We start from the raw sequence: 25,524 nt of genomic DNA, 5'->3' as shown, positions 1-25,524 counted from the left end.
TACATTACAGTCTGCACAGTTGCTTGGTAACACTGTCTGGTTATCCATCCATACTTTACATTACAGTCTGCACGGTTGCTTGGTAACACTGTCTGGTTATCCATCCATACTTTACATTACAGTCTGCACGGTTGCTAGGTAAAATCTTTTGGTTATCCATCCATACCTTACATCACAGCCTGCACGGTTGTTAGGGTTACACTTCCGTTACTCTAACCTCCGCAATGCTAATTTTCAGATGACCCCGAGCCATAAGACATTTCAAGTCAAAAACAGTTCTTCAATACACGGAAAAGGATGGACTCATCGGTGTGTTTTGAGGCTTATAAGACTACTACTACTACGAAAATGTTTTCATATCTTCACTGAAGGGGTCTGACGCCGTCTCGCAGGACAAGAGATTTGTATCGGAGAAGATGTGCGGAGGTGAGAGGGTTGGCGGCCGTTGCCTATACTAGGAACTGTCCCGGCATGATGACACACGGAGCGGTTTTCGCCGAGTCGGCGCATGTTTCTATTGTATCAGATGGGATGAAACAGACACAGCGGTGCTCGCCGACAGGCGGCAGATTTGCCGACTCGGCCTGTCGTGTAGCTGGCGGTGCAGCGAGCGTTTTGAAGACTTTGTGCGCGCTCTAGCGCCATAGATTTATTACATTCAGCTGAATCACGGCTGACTTGATGCTTCGCTCTAGTCGGGCGTGGCTGAATTTACGCGGCGATTGCATCATTGGTAGGTATTCTTGTATTAGATATCATGAAGTATCTTTGAAATTCAATGAAATGAAATGAAATGGCGTATGGCTTTTAGTGCCGGGAGTGTCCGAGGACAAGTTCGGCTCGCCAGATGCAGGTCTTTTGATTTGACTCCCGTAGGGGACCTGCGCGTCGTGATGAGGATGAAATGATGATGAAGACGACACATACACCCAGCCCCCGTGTCAGCGAAATTAACCAATTAAGGTTAAAATTCCCGACCCTGCCGGGAATCGAACCCTGGACCCCTGTGGCCAAAGGCCAGCACGCTAACCATTTAGCCATGGAGCCGGACTTTGAAATTCAATAATATATACGTAAAAGGACATATAGAGTAAGTAGACTTTTGGAATAAGAATAAGAACAATCCTTTATTTTTCGGTAATTTTAGCTAGCTTCCTCACCTAACGTCACGCTCACTAATGTGTTTTGTCCACTGCCTGCTCGATACGCACCCGATGACTGCTTATAAGCAGTCATTTTAGATGCAGTTCGAGCAGGCAGTGGTTTCGTCACAGTCGGCAAAAACCGCTCTGTGTATCAATCACAGGCGGCGGTCGACGCGGTTGCCGACTCGGCAAAAACCGCTCCGTGTGTCATCAGCCTTATTGGAGGAGATTGGAAAAACCACGGAGAATTATTCTCAGGACAGCCGACGGTGTGGACCAGGCCCTCTCCGTCTCCCGTATACAGAGAAAACAGAAGAGATCCTGTATGAAGACCTCAAGACACTGGCACACTACTTTAAAATATGGGGACTCCAACCAAACATCAGCAAAACTGAAGTTTGTTGCTTCCACCTAAACAATAAAATGGCTAACAGGGAGTTTATTGTGTTCATGGACAACCAGAATTGAGACATAATATGTACCCTAAATATCTAGGAGTCACACTGGATAGAACACTGTCTTATAAACAACATCTCCTGAAAGTCTCTGCCAAAGTAAGAACTCGCAACAACGTAATTCATAAGCTGTGTGGAACAACTTGGAGATCTACAGCTGCAACTCTGAGATGTTCAGCTTTAGGGTTGGTGTACTCGACTGCTGAATACTGAGCTGCTGTTTGGCTGAACAGTGCCCACACAAACATCATAGATACCCAGCTGAACACTACAATGCGTCTCATCACTGGCACAATCAAATCTACTCCCACACAGTGGGTACCGGTACCAGTGTTGTCATATCCCTCCTCCAGATCTCAGACGTAAAGATGCTCTCCTAAGAGAATTCACTAAAAATAGTGAATAATCCAAAACTCCCTATACATACTGACATCGGCGATGCGAATATTAATCGTCTGCGTTCGAGAAAACCACCAATATTCTCGGACCTTCGCAAACACCACAAGTACTTATTAAGGCGGGATTACTCTGACTATATTAACGGAGCCTGCAATGAAGTAAAACACAACAGTAAAAGGTTCTGGTCACTTATAAATAACAGAAGAGACAATAAACGAATACCGGAAGTAGTAACCTGGGACCAGTCTGTAGCCAGTGGAGCAGATAGATCTGAATTATTCAACGAATATTTTACCTCTAATTTTGTTAAAACTGTACAGTATGCCGATTTTCCTAAAATGAAACCTGTTACTTCCCATAGCCTCAGTAATATTTCCACCATTGAATCTGAAGTGTACTCCCTACTTTCGTCTTTGTCAGATAATAAACCCACTGGTCCTGATGGTCTTAGTCCTATCTTTCTTAAGAAGACAGCAGTAACTCTTTTATACCCTATTAGTGTGATATTTAATCGGTGCTTCTCAGTCGGCTACTTTCCGAGCTCCTGGAAACTTGCGCATATCACACCCGTTCTTAAAGGTGGACAGAGGTCGGATATTGCAAATTATCGCCCGGTCTCTATATTACCTGCTTTATCAATCATTTGTGAAAGGATCATCCATCAGCATTTGCTTGCGTTTACAAATCCATATATATCCCCTCAGCAGCATGGTTTCCTTCCTGGAAGCTCCTGCGTAACTAACTTGGCTATCCTCCTCCATCATGCCACGTCTGCCATCCACGCGGGCTCTCAACTTGATGTATGCTATATCGACATCGCGAAGGCATTCGATACCGTGGATCACACCCTTCTTGCGCACAAACTTTCTGAACGGTTTAACGTGCATGGGAGACTCCTAGCTCTAATTAATAGCTTTCTGAGCGAAAGACTACTGCGCGTTGTTCTTGATGGATGCAGTTCTTCTCTCACCACCACCCTCTCTGGTGTCCCGCAGGGTAGTGTCCTTGGTCCACTTCTTTTTGCTCTGTTTATTGATGACCTTATCGATACTGTTTCCCACCATTCATGTGAAATACTGCTCTTTGCTGATGATTGTAAAATCTTCAAGCAGATCGATTCTCCTACAGATACAATCCAATTGCAAAATGCACTTGATTCACTATCAGGTTGGTGTACTACATGGCGTCTTAAACCTCATCCCTCCAAGTGTTCCACCATTTCGTTCACACTTCGTAAATCCCCCGTTCTACAACAATATCACCTACTGAACCAACCGATTGCTCTTGTTGACGATCAAAAAGACCTAGGAGTGCATTTTGACAGTAAATTGTTGTTTGTCTCGCACATAAACAGGGTTACCTCACGTGCTATGTCACTCCTTGGTTTACTGTACAGGTTTTCTGACATCACAGATGTAAATGCCCTCAGAGCATTCTACGTCTCCTGTATCTTACCTATTGTTGAATACGCCTCTCCAGTCTGATCCATTTCTGCTTCTTCAAACCTCAGCCACCTTGACCGTGTACAATCTTTTTTCTGTGCTATCGTCAGAGCCAGGGTCCCTGCATGTCGCAATCTAAGCACTATCCAAGTGCTTGGGAAACTGAACCTCAAGACTCTTTCTGCTCGGAGGAAAGTAGCCGACCTAAAGCTGCTATACAAAGCAGTTAATGGTCTGTTTAGGTCTCCAGATTTAGCTTCCTTATTCCCCCTCCACGTCCCATCCCGTAATACCAGAATGAAGACCCTATTCCATACTCCTTACTCCCGGCTTTCTCTCACCCAAAGGTCCCTTTCGGTACGTATTCCAGCAATGTTTAATACATTATCTATCAACAACAACCTAGATCTCTTCGTAACGTTTCCTTCCTTCTGTCATGATATTTATCATATAACTTAATTTTCCTTCTTGTTCTTTCCCGTTCTGCTCCTGTATTTACTGTAAATGTATTTTTCTTTGTTAATAACGTTGTTTATGTAAATATGTATTATATAGAATTGTACAGTTTTCATTGTGTATATTTGTGTCCTTTTTAAATATGTATATATCTTTAATTTTAGATTCATATCTATTGTACATAGCTCAGATCGTTGTAATTCGGCGTTATGTTGTTGCTGATCCTGAATAAATAAATAAATAAACTAGAGATGCCGTGTACTTGTGGAACAGCAACTACCAAACTTCCTCTGAATGGAAGAAGAGACTTTGCTTTTGCGACTCCAGAGGCTATAGACTATATAAACAATTTGGGCATATCTCTAGCCATACGCTAAATAGAGGGGTAGAGTCACGGTAGAGCCGTGGCCAACCCTCCTCTGCTCGGTTTCCACGTACTACTCCTCGAAGTGGAAGTATTACTGAAAATCCTCTGTCTGTTTCCGGTCATTCCACCGGGCGAGGAATGGAATTAATGAAGCTGCGAGCATGGGAAATGTGCCGGCGGCCGAAACGTTTGGCACTCCTCTGGAGCAATGATTAATGACTGACAGATGAAATGAAATGATACAGGAGAGAGTTGCTCGAATGAAAGATGACAGGGAAAACCGGAGTACCCGGAGAAAAATCTGTCCCGCCTCCGCTTTATCCAGTACAAATCTCACATGGAGTGACCGGATGACTGACATGAAATGAAATGATATTGGAGAGTGATGCTGACAGGGAAAACCGGAGTACTCGTCTCGCCTACGCTTTGTCCAGCACAAATCTCACATGTTGTGACCGGGATTTGAACCACGAAACCCTGCGGTGAGAAGCCGGTGCGCTACCGCCTGAGCCACGGGGGTTCTTTGGGAGTATTATTACTAGCACTAAATTGTTTTCATTCCTCCCATGAACGGGGAGGTGGGCCTCTTAGACGGTAACGCCGCTTCTGTGAGAAGGTGATGGGTGGCGGAGCGGCGGCCGTGGCCTAAACTGTTTTGTTTCTGAATTTAGGTGTAATTGTACGGGTTACGAATGGGAAGGAAGCGGCAGTGACCTTGAGTGAGGTACCATCCCGACATTTGCCTAGATTTGAAATAGGAAACCACGGAAAAAAAACATTTCGAGGGTGTCCGACGGGGGATTCGAACCCTCCTGTCTCCCAAGTACGGAGCTAGCAGGCATAATTGGCTGTAACGCATTCGGTATTAAAAAAAGAAAGGTCAACATTAAAATTTCAAACCGGTACTATATATCAATGTTTTCATTCCACATCCTGAAGGGGTGGGGCGGGCCACCTAGAGGGTTACGCTCTCTCTCTGGCTAAGTACCGATACTGACCAGGTGTTTTACTGGTATTTTGACAGTTTACACTGCTAGGCATCCACCATGCACAATATCTGACAATATTTGCCTATTGCGCTTGGTTTGTAGTCGGGTAAGCATTTTCAGCTTCATACGTATTGGACTTCTCGACCGCCTGAAGCGAGCTAAGGTAGTTAGAAGCGAGCAAGCCTGAGACAAGTTGGTGTCGCGATCTGTTGATAGCCGGCGGAACTACAAAGTTATCGACACGGCCGTACTATTGGTGTCTGAACGCCAATAGCCGTCTCCACTCCAGATCCACTTTACAGATCAATGGGTACGATCAGTTGGACGTGATGATCGGCGGATTGCGATTTTTATTTATTTGTCATACTGATTAGTGATCGCATCCAAGTGCCTTGGCATTAACACACACACACACACGCATGTCCACGATTTTTTCGGCTGGGTGGCGCTCTTCTCTGCTGCAGCTCAGTCGGCCCAAGAATAATCTAACGGGCAGACGCCTAGTTGGCTGTCGCCTTCCCCTTCCACCATGTATACTTGCCTCATTAAAGGCGTGGACACTACCTTCTCGGACCAATTTATCTGTCTCGAACTTCACCGTGCCTGCATCGGGATATGGGAAGTTGTCCGGCTCCAAGACAAGTCCTCTGGTCAAACTTCACCGGATGTCCTGGCCTTCTTCCGAGAGCAAGACGAAGTGGCTCGTTTCATCACCAGTGGCGCCCTCATTTCCGGCAGACTCCATGAAGTGGTGCCTACTCCAGAGTGTCTTTTACATGACCTGCGCTGCCTTCCTGAGCTCCCTCTCACTGTCCAACCCCGTTCTTCTCGCAACATACCGTCCCCACCGCCTCCCACCTCCATTACGTCTACCACCACTACTTCTACCTTCACCACTTCTGCCTCCATTCCCCTGCCTACTTCGTCCGTCATTACTACGTCTACTTCCACCACCTCCCTACCTCTCTCTTTTTCGAGTCCCTTGCAATCCCCTGCCAATCCCCAGACTACCACATCTCAGGCTCCACCTTCTCATCAAGAACCGTCATCCGACGCCACAACGCGGCAACTCCCATCGTCTGTGAGCTGTGTCCTTCGTGGCATTGGCCCGGCCATCACGGAACAAGATATCCTCCATGAACTTCAACTGGAAGGTGTCCCGGCCCGTCGAGCGTTCCGGATCTTCAACGATCACGGCCCAACATTCATGGTCCGCCTTCAACTCTCGCCTGCCACCGACGTCGACCGGCTGATCATCACTGGCGTCCGTCTCCGCGGAAGGTCTTACAGAGTGGAACATTCCCGCTCCCCACCCCGTCATGGCCGTTCTTCTCCTAACACCCCCTCTCCTCGCCCCCCTCCGGTCCCGCCACCCACCCCACCCCCGCCACCTATTAAGGTCCTCGCTCCCCAACCCAACTTCCTCCTACCGCCCCTCCCTATCTTGGACCTTCTTCGTTTACTCGCTACTTCCATCACTAACATGACCACAGCCCTCTATTACTTCCTCTCTCCATACTACCCTACTCCTTCCTCCAACTTTCTACCGACCCCACTCATTGTACCAGCACAATATATGTAATGTAATTATGTAACTCTCTGTCATTCTCTGTAACATTGTCTCTTTCGGAATGCGCGTCCGAGATACGTTGCTATAAATAAAAGAAAAGAAATATTTAAGACGAAATAAGCCTGTATTTATGTATTGTTATATTTTGTGCAGTTATGTAACCAACAAATTCTTCAACATCGATAAAACACCACAATCATGTTATGATAAAACAATAAAGAAAAATAATAAAAACAAATAAAAAGCAAATAAAGGGAATACAGAAAGAGAAAAACCAAGACGCCCCCAATCATATCTCCCATTCCCATCACCTCTATTTACCCTCTCCTACATATAGCACATCACCTTTAACCCCCGCAACTCTCCTGGCCAGAGAGTAGGTGTTTCCTACTAGGTGGCCCGCCTTCCCCCACTCAGGGGAGGAATGAAAGCTTAGTTAGATAGATAGTGGGTCTCGGCCTTCGAGTGGCCATGGCTGGTCTGTGGTCCAACAGCTCTGCTCTTTGACCGGCCAACCAAGCAGAGGAGGGGTGGCCACGGCTCTACCGTGGCTCTACGTCTCTGTATTCGGGAGACGGAGAGGAGCTGGTCCTCATCGTCGGCTGTCCTGAGAATGGTTTTCTATGGTTTCCCATTCTCCTGCACTAAGGCGATTGCCGGGACAGATCCTAGTATAGACCATGGCCGCCCACCCCCTCACCTTCCCCGAGCATCTCTTTCACCGTAACCAATCTCCCGGCCTGAGAGACGGCGTAAGACGGACGCAGAATTGACCCTTGTTAATGCACATGAGAACTGCCCTTCACAGGAAATGCTGGAAACCGTGATTTCGATGCAGCAATGGGTTGCTGTCACATGTCTGCGCGTGAGTATCTCTCGCACGCTCTGTCCCTAATCGTCGCGTGTCTTTACGTGTGAGTTAGTGAGAAGAGCAGACGCGTTTAGTGACCAGTTGAATGCAACATAAAATGTGGCTCACGATAAAACAGCGCGTGTTCATTGTCAAGTGTTATACGAAGCACGATTCGTGGAAAACTTGTGCGGAACTGTTTGCGCAAGAGTTTAAGACAGGAAGTGTTTGGCAAAACCTCCACCAAAGTCAACAATGCAAAACTTAGTGGCAAAATGGCGCGAAACAGGCTCTGTAGCGAATAACATCCGTAACTATCCGAAAAAAGTGAAGGAAAACCTGGAACGAGGTCCGACGAAATCTCAACGCCGTTTATCTGTGCAAAAAGTTCTATGGATCAAGGGACAGGCTGGAATCGAACGTAATGAAACAGTAGACCTTCTCGCTAAACAAAGTACAACTGCAACCAACTTACGACCAATCCAACTCCCTTAAGGGGCCCATAGACGGTCCGTCTTACTGTCCGTCTTGCCTGCGCAGTTCTAAGATGCCAGGTAAGACGGAACACGGAAGAGGACATAGACGCTCCGTTTTGCTGTCAGACTTGCGATCAGTTTTCGCTAGTCGTGCACGGATAACATGTTAGAAGAACTTATAATTTACACCGCTCTAGCATTAGTTTTGAGATCAAAAGCTAAGGGCTTGATCAAAATGGGCAAAAGCTTGGTTACTTAACCGAGATACACTGTCGCATATACTGTACATTTAATGAAAGATTTAACTCTTGAACCAGGTGAATCGTACAATTATTTGAGGATGGACAGTGAAACGTATTTACACCTTCTTCACTTGGTAGCGCCCCATATCAGAAAGAGTGACAGTGCAATGAGACGGGCAATAACACCGCATGAACGATTCAACGTCACACTTCGTTTCCTAGCAACCGGTAGAAGTTACGAAGATCTGAAATTTTCCGCTGCAATTTCAGCCCAGTCTTTGGGAGTAATTATTCCTGAGACTTGCGCTGCAATATATAAGGTGCTCAAGAAACAGTATCTCAAAGTAAGTAAAATTTATTTATAAGTTTCTTGTACAAAGTAAAAGGAAATGTGTTTCATGTTAATTTAATATAAAACAAGGTATAATGTATGCTTAGAGTACAATAAGGAAGAATTATACAACGGAGTGTGAAAATTAAGTCTTCGTCCAACCAACCTAAAAACAAAAAAATATAATTAATTACATTTGGTTTAAATTATATTTTAGTTGCATGATTTAATAATAATAACAATAATAATAATTTTTATTTTATTTTGTTTCAGTTTCCAACAGAAGACGATGAATGGATGTGTATTGGACAGCAGTTTGAAAGAAAATGGAATTTTCCAAATTGTCTGGGTGCGGTTGATGGAAAACGTAAAAATAACCCTATACCGTGTACTCTTTACTTTTGATTTTCCACAAGCACGGATTACAAGGGTATAGCTGTATGAATTCCATTAGAAACGCTCGAGGCATGATTCTTACATCCGACGTTATGTCCTACGAGCGAACTGCACTGTAGGAGCAATTAGTTAAAACTGACGCTAAGTCTGAAGACCCCACACACGCTCCAACTTGCTCGCCGACTTACCTGTACACGCACAGAAAAATCAGGCGCTGCCAGATTCACTTCGAGTCAAGCCTAAGACGGTACAGGGATGAAAATTATACCACACACGGTCCGTCTTACCTGTCGTCTTATAACTGCGCAGGTAAGACGGACGCTAAGACGGACCGTCTATGGGGCCCTTTATACAGACTTTCTTTCCATTATCCGTATGAAAGCTTAAAGAAAATGGTCAACGGAATGGAATACACAGGATTTGCACAAAGGACGATATTATGCCGCACTTCAAGCTTCAACTTCAACTTCAACTACGGCGCGACGGCCCGTTTTCGGGTCATGGCCTTCCCAGTTGCTCTCCGCCAAACTTGTCGATCTCGTTCAGCTACTCTCCAATTCCGGATCTTGAGGATATGTGCTGCGTCCTGATGTACACCATCTTCCCATCTGTTACGTGACCTTCCCACAGGCCTTCCTCCTCCAAGCACTTCAAGCTAGTATCCCTAACAAACCATGGTTCGACAGCATCAAGCTTGCCAGACGTCACATCACATCCCTCATACGCATGCGACTCGGACGCGGATGTTACGCCGACCATCTCTTCCGTATAAAAGTGTTGGACCATCCGTTTGTCGCAGATTTGAACCACGTTGTATTTGTTTGTTCAAAGTATAGTGTTGCACGAACAGTAATGTTCTCAAAATTGATTAAAATTGGAACTCCATTTCCAACCAGTGTGCCAGTTCTTCTTTCTTCTGCCAACCAGAGAGTACGATATATGCAATTTTAGCTGAATTTCTCAAAAATAGTGATCTAAATATATAATTTGTGTCCTTCTTCTCTTTGCTTTTACCTCTCGTAATCAAAAATTTGTAATGGTTTTCGTCACGTTAAAAAAAGCGTAATGAATTGTGAGTGTCAGAACATTCAAGGAGTATGTGGTGTGAAAGAGACTGTCTCTAAACAGCGTGCCAGGTCTTCTTTCTCCTATCAAACAGAGAGTTTAAGCGACTTCAGCCACAATTTCTCAAATATAGTGTTTTAAATATATAATTTCTGTCTTTTTACCGCTCTTATTTGCCAGAACATCCAGGGAGTTTGTGGAGTGAAATTTTATTTCTGCCATTTATGTCATTTCATATCTGTGTCTGTCATATGTATATATGTATTATTGTGTGACATGTGAATTTTTAATGGTTTGCTGGCTGTATAGTTGATGGACTAAAAGCCAAATAAATTTAAAAACATTATAAAAAAGGCGTTGCATTTCTTCTTCTTCTTCTTCTTCTTCTTCTTTATCTGTTTACCCTTCAGGGTCGATTTTTCCCTCGGACTAAACGAGGGATCCCACCTCTAGGACAGTGTACTGGAGCTTCAGACTCTGGGTCGGGGGATACAACTGGGGAGGATTACCAGCACCTTCCCCGGGCGGCCTCACCTGCTATGCTGAATAGGGGCCTTGCGGGGGGATGGGAAGATTGGAAGGGATAGACAAGAAAGAGGGAGGAAGCGGCCGTGGCCTTAAGTTAGATACCATCCCGGCATTTGCTTGGAGGAGAAGTGGGAAACCACGGAAAACCACTTCGAGGATGGCTGAGGTGGGAATCGAACCCACCTCTACTCAGTTGACCTCCCGAGGCTGAGTGGACCCCGTTCCAGCTCCTGTAGCACTTTCCAAATTTCGCGACAACCGGGCGAGTTGGCCGTGCGCGTAGAGGCGCGCGGCTGTGAGCTTGCATCCGGGAGATCGTGGGTTCGAGCCCCACTGTCGGCAGCCCTGAAGATGGTTTCCCGTGGTTTCCCCATTTTCACACCAGGCAAATGCTGGGGCTGTACCTTAATTAAGGCCACGGCCGCTTCCTTTCAACTCCTAGGCCTTTCCTATCCCATCGTCGCCATAAGACCTATCTGTGTCGGTGTGACGTAAAGCAACTAGCAAAAAAAAATTTTTGACAGAACCGGAAATCGAACACGGGCCTCCTGGAGTGGCAGCTAATCACACTAACCACTACACCACAGAGGCTGTCGGCCTGCATTTCTTCTTACAAATTTACTGTTGTGCATACATTAATGCGTCCAGACGAACCATCACGTGTTGAGTTCTCTGAGTGAAGTGGAGTCAGGACTTTTGTATCCTCACTTTTTAATTTCTTCAGATGAGGGCTGGTTCAGCCTGTCAGGGTAAATAAACTCACAGAACACGTCTGCTCCTCTCACTCACTCACCCACGCGTAATGAACCAGCAACGTACTCGAGACCGATCATGCGGGAGATGCGCACGCGCAGACATATGACAGCAATTGATTGGTGCATCGAAATCACGGTTTCCAGCATTTCCTGTGAAGGGCCGTTATCCTGTTCATTAACAAGGACCAATTGCGCGTCAGTGTTATAAATATTTTCCGGACATAGCAAGTACGCTACGGTGACACCGGTAAGGCCCTCAAGCCGGTTTCAATCCACGTGCAGATTTAGCAATACTGCGTCGGAAAGCTCGTTTGAATTCGCCCGCGAAGTGATCTGATTTGCTAACTTCAGCAATTGATAAAAGGACGACGATATGAGATATCGAAATATTTTTTTCAAATTATTTATCAGTAATACCAACCCCTTCTTTCCTTTCCCTTTCCCTTTCCTTTTTCTTTCTTTCTTTCTTTCTTAATTCGTTTAACCTCAGGGGTTGGTTTTTTTCCTCGGACGCAGCAAGGGATCCGACCTCTACTGTCTCAACGGCATTGTCGTAGGACGTGAGACTTTAGGTCGCGGATACAGCTGGGGAGAAAGGCTAATGGAAACAATTCTCTAACACACGGGCAAATAATGGAAATATCGATTTCGATTATTATTATTATTATTATTATTATTATTATTATTATTATTATTATTCACGTAGTTATGTACGGACTTTCTTCGGTATAAATCGTGATCGATTAATTTGTGAGGTTATGTTGTCATGAAACATCTGCTGTATGTATATTAATATTGAATGTAAGAACACGTAATTAATAGTATATAATTTATTATTACCTGTAAATATGATGTATAAATTCAGCGTAATGGTGTGCAACACATTGTAATAGTCCAGAACGACGCATCTTGCCACTGGAATTGTGTAGAAAATTCCTTTCATTGTAAATAAGTTATTGGAGACTCTCGAAATTACGAGAAAATATGCTGTGTCATATTCTTCTAGAAGCCTGGCAGTCTTGGGAGTTGAGTTATTTAACGCGACTTGTAGTGGAAGTCGTTAGCCGAGTGTTTGCAGTCAAGTATGTAAACTTTGTTGGGTTGGTAGTTGGTTGAAATGCAAGTGTTGCAGTCTTCTTCTTCTTCTTCTTCTCCTCCTCCTCCTCTTCTTCTTCTTCTTCTTCTTCGTAGCAGTGTGTTGTTTAAGAGGGCAGTTATTAGTGCGTGTGTTTGTATATAATTTGTAAATAAAACTGTACACAATTGACAGCATTTCGTGTGTGCGTCTTTGTAGTTACAACAAGGCCAGTACCTCGCCCAGGCGGCCTCACCTGCTATGCTGAACAAGGGTATTGTGGGGGGATGGGAAGATTGGAAAGGATAGACAAGGCAGAGGAAATGAAGCGGCTATGGCCTTAAGTTAGGTAACATCTCGGCATTTGCCTGGAGGAGAAGTGGGAAAGTTCTGAAGAACACTTCGAGAATGGCTGAGGTGGGAATCGACCCCCCTCTACTCAGTTGATCTCCAGAGGTTGAGTGGACCCCGTTCCAGTCCTTGTACCACTTTTCAAATTTCGTGGCAGAGCCGGAAATCGAATCCAAGCCTCTGGAGATGGCAGCTTTTTTTATTATTAAAAAAATGCTATTTGTTCGGGGCGTCGACCTATAGAGATCTTTCGCCCCTACTTGCACCATGTGATATGAACCTGCGTATAATTGGAATGGAAGAAGTGTGAGGAAAGGAACGTTAAGGATGACACAAACACCCAGTCCCCAGGCCAGGGATATTAATCATTTACAATTAAAAACCCCTGACCCAGCCGGGAATCGGGGCCGCCGGGTGACAGGCGGACGCGTTGCCCCCTACACCGCGGTGCCGGACGGTAATGGCAACTAATCACACTAACCACAGACAACTCCCATCTGATGCTCATATACCCGATTCACGATCTTCCCGACCAGCCCGACCACCCTATATTCTGCTAATTTTTATCAATGAACATGATGAAATTAATATAGAAATAAACACAAATGTTAAGAGCGACACAAACATATCCTGCCCCGAGCCAGTGCAATTAACCAATTAAGGTTAAAATCTCTTACCCGGCCGGAAATCGAACGCAGGGCCTCATGAATCAAAGGCCGTCATGCTAACCATATATCTTTGGAGCTGGACCACACACAGTTCTGTTTGAGGTAGGCGAAGGCAGATGTAAGAAAAGTTCTCTCGAGAACTGTTGTAGTCTGCAGATCTCGGAGTCAACAGATGTGCATTTCCTTTATTAAGGGTCTCGAGTTCTTGCGAGATTCAATGCTCGTTGTGTTGCCTGTGGGTGGCAGCTGCGACTCACTCCTATTCCTAGGGGTAACCAAATTACTGCTCTGATAAGGAAGTATCAAATCTTTCGATATTACCGGGACAATTCCTTTGTTTCGGAAAGATGTTCCTCGGAGGGATAACGAATATGATACGGGTCCACCTGTAAAATTTATACAGTGGATGGGCCCTCTCAAAGAAATTGTATAAATCCTATCAATACATTTAACTGCAGCAAATACAAACACCTACGTTTCAGGGACACTAAGCGTACACTTTTTTTTCTTGCTAGTGGCTTTACGTCGCGCCGACACAGATAGGTTTTATGGCGACGACGGGATAGGAAAGGCCTAGGAGTTAGAAGAAAGCGGTCGTGGCCTTAATTTAAGCGTACACTGGGTCACTGAAAGAAACGCGTATTGTACACATTCAGGCTTACGATTTATTTTAAAATCTCATGAAATCAGTGAAATGGATTATGTTCAATATGCGAATATATATTTGTCCGCCTCTGTGGTGTAGTGGTTAGTGTGATTAACTGCCACCCCCGGAGGCCCGGGTTCGATTCCCGGTTCTGCCACGAAAATTGAAAAGTAGTACGAGGGCTGGAACGGGGCCCACTCAGCCTCGGAAGGTCAACTGAGTAGAGGGGGGATTGATTGCCTCCTCAGCCATCCTCGAAGTGGTTTTCCGTCGTTTCCCACTTCACCTCCCCAGAGATGGTACCTAACTTAAGGCAACGGTCGCTTCCTTCCCTCTTCCTTGTTGTATATCCCTTCCGATCTCCCCCCCCCCCCCCAACAAGGTCCCTGTTCAGCATACCAGGTGAGGCGGTCTAAGCGAGGTACTGGTCCTCCTTCCCAGTTGTATGTCTCCGACCCAAAGTCTCACGCTCCAGGACTCTGCCCTTGAGGTGGTAGAGGTGGGATCCCTCGCTGAGTCCGAGGGAAAAATCAATCCTGGTGGGTAAACGGATTAAGAAAGAAAGAAAGAAAGAAAGAAAGAAAGAAAGAAAGCTTTATTGTAAACTATATCTCCTTAGTACAGTATGTGCAAAAGGTCTGTGTCTGTGGTGTAGTGGTTAGTGAGACTAGCTGCTACCCCCGAAGGCTCGGGTTCGATTCTCGGCTCTGCCACGAAATGTGAAAAGTGGTACGAGGACTGGAATGGGGTCCACTCAGCCTCGGGAGGTCAACTCATTAGACGGGGGTTCGATTTACACGTCAGCCATCCTCGAAGTGGTTTTCCGTGGTTTCCCATTTCTCCTCCAGCTAAATGCCGGGATGGTACCTAACTTAAGGCGACGGCCGATTTTTTTTCCCTCTTCCTTATCTATCCCTTCCAATCTTCTCATCCCCCACAAGGCCCCTGTTTAGCATAGCAGGTGAAGCCACTTGGGCGAGGTACTGTTCCTCCTCCCCAGTTGTATCCCCGACCCAAAGTCTCACGCTTCAGGACACTGAGGTGGAATCCCTCGCTGAGTCTGGTGGGGAGAAACCAAACCTGGAATTTAAATGGATAATGAAATGAAACGAAATGTGCAAAAAGAAAGACTTAACGGTAAGATTACAAAAATACATAGATTTTATTTTTTAAATTATCGGGCTGAGTGACTCAGACAGCTGAGGCGCTGGCCTTGTGACCCCAAATTGGGAGATTCGGTACTGGCTCAGGTGCTCAAATACGTCGGCCTCATGTCGGTAAATTTACTGGCACGAAAAAGAACTCCTGCGGGAAAATAATCCGGACAAATGCACGTATGTGGGAAAATCGGAAGAATAAGAAGAAGGTATATCGGAGGAGTATACAACTGACGGCATTTCGCAGTTAGCATCTCCAACCCATGCCCTCAAGTTGAGAGCCGCTGGGGATTTACCCATTTTATTCCGTCTTTCGACAGGCAGAGAATACCGTGGATGTCTGTTGATAATCGCACTCTGTGGTGGAGGGAATTATCAGCAGCTTAGAACATTAACCTTCGTCTTGTATTATTTATTTATTAGAAGGTTATTTCATTCCTACCCTATCCGTCAGCTAAACAAAGTAGCTCTTAGGCCTATACAATATAATTTATATGCGTATAAGAAAATCGAAGTGTTTAATAGTATGTGTAGATATACGTAAGGGAAAAGTAGGAGGATAACGAGTCAGGATACAGAGGTATACAGATATTTACAGAATAAGATTACAAAATGATAAATATACAACGAAGAGAACATGTTTGCATCGTAGCGTATTGGAGCAAGAGTTTATATAGTCCATAGGGCGACGCAAGACCAAGACAAGTTGGTCAATGCTCTGACTAAGGCTCTGACAACATAAGCACTGCCCTAGTCAAGTTCACAACATAGCAAGTAGGAAATTAACAGAATGTGCACTGGCAAATTGCTACAAATAACAGACGAAATTGCAGAAATAAAGGGAAGGCAACACTGAATATAAAGAATATGGAATAAAATTTGGTAGAATAACGTTCAAGAACACCAATTACCGGGCGAGTTGGCCGTGCGCGTAGAGGCGCGCGGCTATGAGCTTGCATCCGGGAGATAGTAGGTTCGAATCCCACTATCGGCAGCCCTGAAGATGGTTTTCCGTGGTTTCCCATTTTCACACCAGGCAAATGCTGGGGCTGTACCTTAATTAAGGCCACGGCCGCTTCCTTCCAACTCCTAGGCCTTTCCTATCCCATCGTCGCCATAAGACCTATCTGTGTCGGTGCGACGTAAAGCCCCTAGCAAAAAAAGAACACCAATTGTTAGCTTAAGCAAGTCCACATAACGTAAATAAAGAACGTGCCGCAAGTAGAATGTTAATTGACACGAATAAATGCACTGTGGAAAACAAACGGAAATTAGAATCACACGCACTACCTTGTGGCACTGCAGAAAAACGAAACGGAAACACTGTCACATAATACAAAATGTCCTCACTTCGGACGGAAACATAAATAATAATAATAATAATTAAAATAATAATAACAATAATAATAATTAACTCAAGATAAGAACTAATGGGACGGTAAGTCCGTTTGCTTGTGCCGGAATAGGAACAGGAAAAAGATTGTGATGATAACAAAATAATGATAATAATAACAAATATAATAATAATTAATAAAATAACAGACGGACACTGATCTTGTATTATTACTCGCGAAACTTTTAGTGATACTTCTTTGTACGGGGGTGAGGAATAATACTGCAACGGAATGGAAATGAAATCTGAATTGAATCGATAATATGATCGATCGATCGATAGGAATTTTCTAAACCATTATTATCTTAAGTCAACAACTGTGTCACACACACATTATATAACATTTCTCGATGCGAATCTTGTTCCTAGCATGAATTCTATATTTTGGCTTTGCTGTGTAAACAACAACCACGGCTGCGCTCCTAGTACGTAAAGTGTACACCAGATGTCTCACGGCGATTCATAGTTTGTGTTCAAAGGTTGCCAATACGAATCTCGAAGATTGCCGAGGTCTACCGATTCAGCACTAGAGAGTCCAGGTATCACTAAAAGTTTCGCGAGTAATATTTCAGTACTTCACTAATTTTCAGCTTGATCCCCTTTGAAATGCGGAGCATTTGTCTGTGAGTAACTAAAATTAATTACCGAGGCGAGTTGGCTGTGAGGGTAGGGGCGCGAAGCTGTGAGCTTGCATCCGGGAGACAGTGGGTTCGAATCCCACTGTCGGCACCCTGAAGATGGTTTTCCGTCGCTTCCCATTTTCACACCAGGCAAATGCTGAGGCTGTACCTTAATTAAGGCCACAGCCGCTTCCTTCCCATTCCTAGGCCTTTCCTATCCCATCGTCGCCGTAAGACCTATCTGTGTCGGTGCAACGTAAATTGTGAATTGAAATTAATTATAATCATTCCATTACGAATATACGTCTGTCTTAGTGGATGGATGGTTTTAGCCAATCCTTCCTTGTATTGAAGACAGAGACGAATCACCTTCAGCTGCATCATAAATTCCTCTCTTTCAGCGACAATCTTAAAGAGGAGTTTAAACAGAGTTCATCCGAGACTACAATACTGCACATTTAATATGTTTTTTTTAATAAGGAGAACGTTTTAGAAGCTTATAGGATCCATAAGAAGGGTCTCGATGAAAACAATGGCAGTTCCAGCTCTAACGTAAGGTTGAAAGCTACGAGTCTATCCTTATAGTCAGGAAAAGCTCATGGTCTTCAAGTAGTAGAGATGAGATTGCTTCGACCTTGAGAAGGCCTTGATCATCGGCGGAATGAAGACATCCGCCAGATGTTAAAAGTACAAAATATAATGAACGCCATTACTGACCACAGAAAGATTTCGTGTCACCATCTGCTTCAATTGTCAGGTGGTGATTACTGTTTTAAGAGAAAGTACAACTCGGCAACCATCCTCTATTAACACTAATCAGAGGTGAAAAAGTGGAAGGGGTCTGATATTTTGAAAAATGAAGATATCGACCAAATAAAGACAGAAGGGCGTGTAAATAAAAACTCCCCAATACCGTCAGGGTCGGAAAAGAACAAGAGTTGACCAAGGGAGGTCGGATAGGATAGATGAAAGTGAGGAGCCTGGCACAATGGAAACAATGCTACGAATCACCTAAGGTCCCCGTGGCCGCAACCCACGTTCCCAAGTTAAGAGCCCCTGGGTCACGATTGTTAGGCCCCGTGGTGTAGGGGTAGCATGCCTGCTTCTTACCCAGATGCTCCAGGTTCGATTCCGGGCCAAGTCAGGTTTTTTAAACTGAATCTGATGGCTGGTCCGAGATCCACTCAGCCTACGTGATTACAATTGAGGAGCTATCTGGCGATGAGATGGCGGCTCCGATCTAGAAACCCAATAATAACGGCCGAGGGGATACGTCGTGCCGACTACATGACAACTCGGGCTGAGCAGCGGTCGCTTGATAGGGCAAGGCCCTTAGGTTTAGTTTTGTTTGGATTTGCTTTCATCATCATCATCATCTGTTTACCCTCCAGGTTCGGCTTTTCCCTCGGACTCAGCGAGGGATCCCACCTCTACCGCCTCAATGGGCAGTGTCCTGGAGCTTCAGACTCTTGGTCGGGGGATACAACTGGGGAGAATGACAGTACCTCGCCCAGGCGGCCTCACCTGCTATGCTGAACAGGGGCCTGGTGGAGGGATGGGAAGATTGGAAGGGATAGACAAGGAAGAGGGAAGGAAGCGGCCGTGGCCTTCAGTTAGGTACCAACCCGGCATTCGCCTGTAGGAGAAGTGGGAAACCACGGAAAACCACTTCGAGGATGGCTGAGGTGGGAATCGAACCCACCTCTACTCAGTTGACCTCCCGAGGCTGAGTGGACCCCGTTCCAGCCCTCGTACCACTTTTCAAATTTTCGTGGCAGAGCCGGGAATCGAACCAAGACCTCCGGGGGTGGCAGCTAATCACGCTAACCACTACACCACAGAGGCGGACTTGGATTTGCTTTGCTTTTTTTTTTTAAATTTCAAAACATGTCATCATCATCTGTTTACCCTCCAGGTTCGGTTTTTCCCCTGGACTGAGCGAGGGATCCCACCTCTACCGCCTCAAGGGCAGTGTCCTGGAGCTTCAGACTCTTGGTCGGGGATACAACTGGGGAGTATGACCAGTACCTCGCCCAGGCGGCCTCACCTGCTATGCTGAACAGGGGCCTTGTGGAGAGATGGGAAGACTGGAAGGGATAGACAAGGAAGAGGGAAGGAAGCGGCCGTGGCCTTAAGTTAGGTACCATCCCGGCATTCGCCTGGAGGAGAAGTGGGAAACCACGGAAAACCACTTCGAGGATGGCTGAGGTGGGAATCGAACCCATCTCTACTCAGTTGACCTCCCGAGGCTGAGTGGACCCCGTTCCAGCCCTCGTACCACTTTTCAAATTTCGTGGCAGAGCCGGGAATCGAACCCGGGCCTCCGGGGGTGGCGGCTAATCACGCTAACCACTACACCACAGAGGCGGACTTCAAAACATGTATCAGATGTAAATGATCGGAAATTACACTTTCGTTCACTTTCGTTATGGACAATTTTGAGACTGAGGCGCTGCCTGGCCGAGGCGGCAAAGGCGTGCTCGGTTCGCCCGGAAGGACGTGGGTTCGAATCCCCGTCAGGAAGTCGTAAAATTTAAGATACGATATTTCCACTTCCGGAGGTGCATATGGCCCTGAGTTTCACTCAGCCTACACCAAAAATGAGTACCAGGTTAATTCCTGGGGGCAAAGGCGGCTGGGCGTAGAGCTAACCACTCTACCTCATCACGTGCTGAGGTTAACAATGGTGGAAGCTTTTATCCTCCACTCCTCCAAGGGCCTTCATGGCCTGTACGGAAGTAACTTTGCTTTGCTTACAATTTTGAGACTGAACACCAAAAACCAAACCCCATGGCGCAACAGCCCTGAAGGCCATGGCCTACCAAGCGACCCCTCCTCAGCCTGAAGCCTGCAGAATACGAGGTGTCGTATGGTCAGCACGTCAGACCCCTTCGGCCGTTATTCTTGAACACATATTTCCCGAAATCTTTATAGGATTACGACACAACTAGTATTAATTGGAAAATTTTACATGTCTTGCTTTGGCCCCCTTAGTATTGCTCCGCCACCAAATACCAATACTAGCCTGCAAATTTTTTCCTCTGGTAAAAGGTTTAATAGGTAAATGAAATGGAAATGGCGCATGGCTTTTAGTGCCAGGAGTGTCCGAGGACAAGTTCGGCTCGCCAGATGCAGGTCTTCTGATTTGACGCCCGTACGCGACCTGCGCGTCGTGACGAGGATGAAATGATGATGAAGACGCCACATACACCCAGCTTCAGTGTCAGCGGAATTAACCAATTAACCCGACACTGCCGGGAATCGAACCCAGGACCCCTGTAACCAAAGGCTATCACACTAACCATTTAGCCATGGAGCCGGACGGTTTCATAGGTGATCTTACCTAACTTAGGTGTGCTGATTTCAAATCTGCTTTCCTTACATCTAATTATTTTGATCACATTTAACCAAATTCAATACCCCTCAGAGATCTTTTTAAAAAAAAAAAAAAAACTTTATCTACGGTTTGAAAGGTGATTGTAAATACTTTTTTTTTTAACACACTGAATTCAATGCCGGAGACCGGCTTTCTTACGGTATACAAAAACAATGTCATAAAATTTAGTTTTTACCTAATAACGTGTACTGTGTCCGTCTCTGTGGTGTAGTGGTTAGTGTGATTAACTGCCATCCCCGGAGGCCCGGGTTCGATTCCCGGCTCTGCCACGAAATTTGAAACGTGGTACGAGGGCTGGAACGGTGTGCACTCAAGGTCAACTGAGTAGAGGTGGGTTCGATTCCCATCTCAGACATCCTGGAAGTGGTTTTCCGTTGTTTCCCACTTCTCATCCAGGCAAATGCCGGGATGGTACCTAACTTAAGGTCACGGCCGCTTCCTTCCCTCTTCCTTGTCTATCCCTTCCAATATCCCCCCTCCCCCACAAGGCCCCTGTTCAGCATAGCAGGTGAGGTCGCCTGGGCGAGGTACTGGTCATCCTCCCCAGTTGTATCCCCCGACCTAATGTCTCACGCTCCAGGACATTGCCTTTGAGGCGGTAGAGGTGGGATCCCTCGCTGAGTCCGAGGGAAAACCAACCCCAGAGGGTAAGCAGATTATGAAAGAAAGAAAGAAAGAAAGAAAGAAAGAACGTGCATTGTAGAATGGAAGACAAACCTTGTACAACATAAAACAGACTATTTTCATACCTCTACAAAGCACGGGTGTTTTGTTCCACGAAATATTCTCTGCGTAGGTTCGCTTTTTCCTATTTGTTTTAATGCAAAGCATTCAATAAATCCAATACAATATAAAACTGAGGTTGTATTTTATTTACACCTAGCGGTGCTAGGGTTATCTTACCCCCGTAGTATTTTTTTTTTCCAGATAGTAAGAATATTATGTATTCCACCAATTGATATGACTGGAATTCTTTAATGTGATAATATTATTTTCTTTCTTCTTAATCTGTTTACTCTCCAGGTTCGGTTTTCCCCTCGGACTCGAGGGAATGAAGCGGCCGTAGCCTTAAGTTAGGTACCATCCCGGCATTTGCCTGGAGGAGAAGTGGGAAACCACGGAAAACCACTTCGAGGATCGCTGAGGAGGGAATCGAACCCCCCTCTACTCAGTTGACTCCCTAGGTTGAGTGAACCCCGTTCCAGCCCTCGTACCACTTTTGAAAGTTCGTGGCAGAGCCGGGAATTGAGCCCGGGTCTCCGGGGGTGGCAGCTAATCACACTAACCACTACACCACAGAGGCGGACCTATAAATATTTATGACTCAAAATTTGTTTCGCAGACTGAAGAGAAATGGATTCAGAAATTATAATAAAAAAATAAAAAATAAATAAATAAATAAAAAATAAATAAATAAAAAAATAAAAAAAATTGTATAGAAGGCAGAGTTCTGGCACACGCTAATAATGTCAGGAAGAAGAGGACGAAGACTGGCTGCCTGGTTACCACCGTGTCGCTTTTCTGTCCATGCAAAATTGTCTACGCCAAATTGATGACGCTAATTCCATATCGTCCGGCTCGATGGCTAAAGTGTTAGCGTGCTGGCCTTTGGTCCAGAGGATCCCGGATTCGATTCCCGGTCGGGTCGGAGATTTTAACCTTAAATAGTTAATTCCCTTGGCTCGGGGACTGGGTGTTTGTGTTGTCCCCAACATCCCTGCAACTCACACACCACACATAACACTATCCTCCATCACAATAACACTCTGTTACCTACACATGGCAGATGCCGCCTACCCTCATCGGAGGGTCTGCCTTACAAGGGCTGCACCCGGCTAGAAATAGCCAAGTGACTTTAAAAAAAAAAATTCCATATAGAATCCCCAGCCCAAAAATATATCCATGTTAAAATTACTTGTCCAAGGAAAAATAAATGGGATCAGGCCGCTTGGAAGAGTTCCCAGAAGATGGATAAACTCTCACACCTCTTCGAATGACAATTCGGAAAACCGCAGACAATGGCGACTACTGGTAATAATAACGTGTGACATCCGAGAAAGCCTGGCATTCCCCCTGTGGGTGGGGGTGGTATAATAACACCCACGGTCAACTAAAAGAACAGCCAGAGGCTCTCAACTCGGGAGCTTGGGTTGGCCCTTTAGCTGAGTCCTGGCATTGCTACCACTTACTTGTGCCAGGCTACTCACTTTCATCTATCCTATCCGACCTTCCTTGGTCAACACTTATTCTTTTCCGACCTCGACACGATTACGTTCCGAGGGCTAGGGAGTCTTTCATTTTCACACCCTTCGTGGGCCTTGTCTTTCTTTGGCCGATACCTTCATTTTTCGAAGTGTTTGATCCCTTCCTTTTTCTCCCTGATTAATGGTATATAGAAAATGGTTTCCTGGTTGTTCTTCCTCTTAAAACAATAATCACCACCAGCGAGGCCTCCTACAGGTCTTTCGAGTTGACGTCGTATAGGCGACCTATGCGTCTATGAGGATGGGGCCCTGCCGATGATGAATTCTAATGATGAAGACGGCACACATACCCAGCCCCCGAGACATAGAAATCAAGCAATGGAGGTTAAAATCCCCGACCACGCCGGGAATCGAACCCGAGAGACCCTGGGCCAAATGCCAGCACGATAACCATTTAACCATGGAGCCAGGACTGCTGGCGAGCTCTAATTGAATAGTAGACGTAATATCACGATACTCAAACGTAAGTTATGCGACTGAAAGAAGGTTATATTCATCACAATCGAAAATTGTTTTTTAAACACCAAAATATGTCATTCTGAAAATTTAGCAAAAAAGAGCGGCGAATTAATACGAATTGATTTATAACTTAAAGACCCGTGCAGGGTGAACGAAATATCTTCTAATCAGATTAGAGGAAGTCCATGAAGGTTTCAAAGAGAAAGGTCTTGTTTGTGTACAACGTGATTGGAATCATCTGGAGGAAGACCTTGGTTGGAACACTCTATTCAGCTCTATAAAGCATTAACTGTTCTATTTATTAGCCAGCATGAAGATGTCCATGGATCAGTCGATCTTGATATTGCTATTAAGACTGATACACTTTACTATAACTTTGTGCTACGGTTACTGTGAATCCAAATGGCAGTGCTTGAAAAACAAATGAAGCGGCTACTCACCGAATCACGGAGACGTTCTGACTGCAGCACTAGCAATGGCAACAAACTTAACTGACCCAGGGTTATATAAGGAGCCCAGTCAGCGTGATTAATAATGATGCGTGGATTCGCAGAATGAAAGAAGAGAAGGCGGAGTGGGAAAAAACACTCCGACATAAACAAGTTTCGCCCAGAGAGGAAATTGAGCGTTTAGCTTATAAAGAATAATCTGATAATGACGAAGCATAGGAAAGAAACAAAAACTGACCAATTGGCTTGACTGTGCGGGCAAGCAGTGGCGGATTTAACATTCCTGAGTTCCTAGGCACTATTATAACAAGCACCTTCTAAGAAAGAATTATACTCAAGTACTTAAAAGTACTTTGGTCTAGAAATTAACATGAAAAAAAAAAGACCAAACTAATGGTTATCAACCGATAAAGTCAAATCCCAATCCAAATAACAGGATGCCTGAATGAACTGGAGTTGGTGAATGATTGTGTATATCTGGGTCCATAATCGGTAACACGGGAAATTGTGATTATTATTATTATTAGAGTATGGTAATGTACACAAAACAATACAAAGATTAAATATAAATGAACAGTAAGCACAAACCATTATATACATAATTATAAGATATACACATAACATTGAAAACAATCATGCAAGCAAAAGGGTTCAAAGATTTAGATCCAAATTCTCTAGCCATTGTATGGCCTCAGCAGAAGCCACCACAAAGTCCTGGCTAGATCCAGCAAATGCCCTTCCAATGCATTCGGTGACGATATGGTCGATAGTCTGTTTAACTGCACCACAGTCACAGGCTGGGGAAGATCTCATACCCCATTTAAACATCATTGAACCACATCTCCCGTGGTTAGTACGGACTCTGTTGAGGGCTACCCATGTCTTGCGGGGTAAATCAAAGCCAGCTGGAAGATTCTTATAATTGAACAATGCCCGCCATTGAGTCGGAGCTACGCTGTTCCATTTTTGTTGCCAATCTGCTTTTGGATTGAAATCCCTTCTAACAAGTTCCTGTGCTGTTTGAATTGGAGGAGATCTTGATTTGAGGCGGCTGAATCTGACGTTAGCATCTTCATGGATGGGGAGATCAGGATTGGTTAATATCTTGCTGTATTCTCTAAACAAGTTGTTCAATCTTCTAATTCTAGGAGGTTCTATGTGGCTGAGCACTGGCAACCAGAAAAGAGGAGTAGATTTTACTGTGCCACTTATGACACGCATTGTTTCATTCAGGACCGTGTCCACCTTTTTAGCATGAGAGCTGTTGATCCATACGGAAGAACAGTACTCAGCTGTGGAAAGCACCAGCGCCATAGCTGAAGTACGCAAAGTAGATGCAGAGGCTCCCCATGTGGAGCCAGCAAGTTTGTGAATGATGTTGCGTGACCTTAATTTGGCTGCTAGGTTGGTTAGATGTTTCCTGTATGATAGCGTTCGGTCGAGAGTAACTCCAAGATATTTGGGGTTGGCATTGTGAGGGAGAAGACTTCCATTAAGTCACACTTTCAAGGTGATAATCGCTTGCCGGTTATTTAAATGGAAGAAATAAAACGACGGATTGTCCTAGGTCATGCCGCAA

The 25,524-nt window shown here is 45.1% G+C and overlaps 1 protein-coding gene across 2 annotated transcripts in view; it reads right to left on the bottom strand.

Moving 5' to 3' along the window:
• The window catches only part of Gel (Gelsolin), a 217,226-nt gene extending 193,218 nt beyond the window's left edge, over positions 1 to 24,008 (bottom strand). For both annotated transcript variants that reach the window (XM_067157298.2, XM_067157299.2), the window contains exon 1: positions 23,937 to 24,008. The gene's annotated coding sequence lies outside the window, so the exon portion shown is untranslated. The remainder of the gene's footprint in view (positions 1 to 23,936) is intronic.
• Positions 24,009 to 25,524: the final 1,516 nt, after the last annotated feature.

The sequence above is a fragment of the Anabrus simplex genome, chromosome 13 (assembly GCF_040414725.1).
Source record: "Anabrus simplex isolate iqAnaSimp1 chromosome 13, ASM4041472v1, whole genome shotgun sequence".
Taxonomy (NCBI): Eukaryota; Metazoa; Arthropoda; class Insecta; order Orthoptera; family Tettigoniidae; genus Anabrus; species Anabrus simplex.
This window is presented reverse-complemented; position numbering and strand designations above follow the sequence as displayed.